The sequence below is a fragment of the Amblyomma maculatum genome, chromosome 3, assembly GCF_055883805.1.
Source record: "Amblyomma maculatum isolate TAMU_Amacu chromosome 3, ASM5588380v1, whole genome shotgun sequence".
Taxonomy (NCBI): domain Eukaryota; kingdom Metazoa; phylum Arthropoda; class Arachnida; order Ixodida; family Ixodidae; genus Amblyomma; species Amblyomma maculatum.
This window is the reverse complement of record NC_139346.1, coordinates 123,781,880-123,784,998: the sequence shown is the minus strand read 5'-3', so window position 1 is coordinate 123,784,998 and position 3,119 is coordinate 123,781,880.

Here is a 3,119-nt window from a genome sequence, read left to right as displayed (position 1 = left end):
TTATATTCTCTGTGCTCAACACGATTTTTAGACATTCATATTGTAGCGAAACCTGCATTGGCCACGAATGGCAAAGAATGGCCTTCAGCCGTTGCCTAGCAGCCAGCATAGCTGGCGGACGCCGGCGCTCGTCACGGAGCCGCCGCCGTCGTCTGGTATGACATCACACCGCTTAAATCAAATGCAGACGCAATTCACCGCAATGCAGAACGCCTTCGCCGAGAGGTTGACTACATTACAAAAGACGATGACCCAAATGCACCAAAAATTACAAGCGCCGTAAAAATGAAGATTCTGGTGTGGCAGTGCGACTGCCGCGGCTTCCAACGAAAGCGAGCGCTCTTGCAACAGCACTTAGAGCAGAGCGAAGCAAGACATTTAGTTATAGCCGTTCACCCCTGATGGGTCTGGGACAGGTAGGTCACCGCCGCCTGTGGCGGGGTTTGCCTGCCACAGAATTTTTATCTGTTGTAGGCCGTCATTGCAACCGCCATCGTTTCGGTAGTGGACGACGGCTGTTGTTGCGGCGCGCGTCTTTCTCTCCCTCTTCCTTTTCTTCTCTAACTTCGTTTCTGTCTGCAAGACGACGCCCCGCCGGGGTGGTGCAGTGGTAAGACGCCCGACTACTGTGCCGGAGTACCCGGGTTCGAATCCGACCTCGGCGGCTGCGTTTCGATGGAGGTGAAACGAAGAGGCGTCGTGTGCTGTGCGATGTCAGCGCACGTTAAAGATCCCCAGGTGGTCGAAATTCCTCCGTAGCCCTCCACTACGGCTCCTCTTTCTCTCTTTCCTCTTTCACTCCCATCTTCCTCCCTTCCCTTACGGCGCTGTTGCGGTGTCCACAGAAATCAAGTGAGACAGTTACCGCGTCTTTCCCTTCCTATAAATAAATCAGTTATAAATAAATCAGGCAGCGGACGAGGCGCCGGGGTGGTGCAGTGGTAAGACACCCGACTACTGTGCCGGAGTACCCGGGTCCGAACCCGACCTCGGCGGCTGCGTTTCGATGGAGGCGAAACGAAGAGGCGTCCGTGTGCTGTGCGATGTAAACGCACGCTAAAGATCCCCAGGTGGTCGAAATTACTCCGTAGCCCTCCACTACGGCTCCTCTCTCTCTTTCCACCTTCACTCCCATCTTCCTCCCATCCCTTACGGCGCGGTTGCGGTGTCCACAGAAAACAAATGAGACAGTTACCGCGCCTTTCTCTTCCTATAAATAAAATCAGTTTAATAAAATCAGTAGGCAGCGGAGGGCCCTGCCGGCGTGGTGCAGTGTAAGACGCCCGACTACTGTGCCGGAGTATCCGGGTTCGAACCCGACCTCGGCGGTTGCGTTTCGATGGAGGCGAAATGAAGAGGCGTCCGTGTGGTGGGCGATGTCAGCGCACGTTAAAAATCCCCAGGTGGTCGACAATACTCCGTAGTCCTCCACTACGGCTCCTCTTTCTCTCTTTCTACTTCAACTCCCACCTTCCTCTCTTCCCTTACGGCGGTGTTGAGGTGTCCACAGAAAACAAGTGAGACAGTTACCGCGCCTTTCCCTTCCTATAAAATCAATGAAAAAAAAACATCAATCAGGCAGCGGAGGTGGCTTAGCTACAGAGACAGTAGCAGGCCCGTGAATTTTCTTTTCCTTCTTCCTACAGCCACAACAAAAAAAATCACAACCGGAAAAGCTCTACCCAAATTATGTTGATGTTAGGCGTTCCAAGGGGGGGGGGGGGGGGGGGCAGGGAATCCGGCATCATCACGTTAGTTAAAAGGAACATAGCGGTAGTCGAGCATGCGACCAACTTCCGCGACATCGAAGCTGTATTAATAGAAATTATCACTGGTCGCAAGGAAGAGCCTAGTCTCTTCATTTTAATCGTGTACAGCACCTCCCAGCAGAGAAAGGTACGTTTCCGCGCCCTCTTCTGCAAAGCGATCAAAACAGCAGGAAACAATACTCTTATAATTGCAGGAGACTTCAATGCCACCCACAAAGAATGGAGCTACAAAAGACACGACCCCAAGGGTAGGCAACTTTGGGATTATATACAAGAGCTCGGCCTCACCATCCTGATGGACCATAGCTGTCCGTCCAGGATGGGAAACACTGTCTGTGCAGACAACCCGGACCCTACCCTTGGGAAAAAAACGGCAGAAGCGCTCTGGAAGACCACAGCTCATATTGTCGGCAGCGACCGCTTTGTTCTGGCTCTCACCCTCTGCAAGGGCATCAAAACACGTTGCTTCAAAAACCCTAAAATTGCCGATTGGGAAAACAGGGAAATCAGGGAAAACAGCAATCGGGAGACGAAATCCAAAACAGAAAAATGGTCCGAGATGCTTAAAAAACATGCCGAGAAAGCAACCGCTACCCTCTAGAGGACGATGCGCCGGTGACGGTTGACAGCAAACTCCATATGTGGGAAGCGAAATGCGGCATGGAGAGGCGTCTCCGGCCGCACAGATGGAACAGGAGTCTTAGGCGAAGGATAGCAAGATATAACAAACAAATTGAAGATTACGCAGTAAACCTTTGCGAACAAAACTGGTGTAGGAGGGGCGACGAGATGGAAGGGAACATGAGCCTTGCTAATACGTGGAGCCTACTGAGACACCTACTTGATCCTGACAATTCGAAAACTCAATCGGGCATAAGACTGACTGACGGAAGCCAGACACGCGTTCGAGGGCACGGACGAGGAACTCATGGCGAAACTAATTAACATGTACGTATGAAACAAATAAACCTTACCCCTGCCGGATTACGAAGGACACTCAAAAGAGGCCCTTGACGCGCCGATGATGGAGGCGGAGGTTTGCGCCTAAATATTAGGCCTAAAAACAAAATTGACTCCGAGCCCAGACGGACTCACAAACAAGATTCTCCGAAATTTGGACGATACCTTCATCCGCACGCTCACGAAATACATGCGCGTCGCATGGAACAGAGGCCGCCTCCCACAACAGTATGACGGCAAACGTAATTTTGATACCGAAGCCAGGCAAACCCCGAAACTAGAGAACTTACGACCAATCTCTCTAACGTCATGTATAGGAAAATTGATGGAGCGTGTAGTCCAAACGCGACTAACGTGTTTCATGGAGCTAAACGACCTGTAGCCGCACGA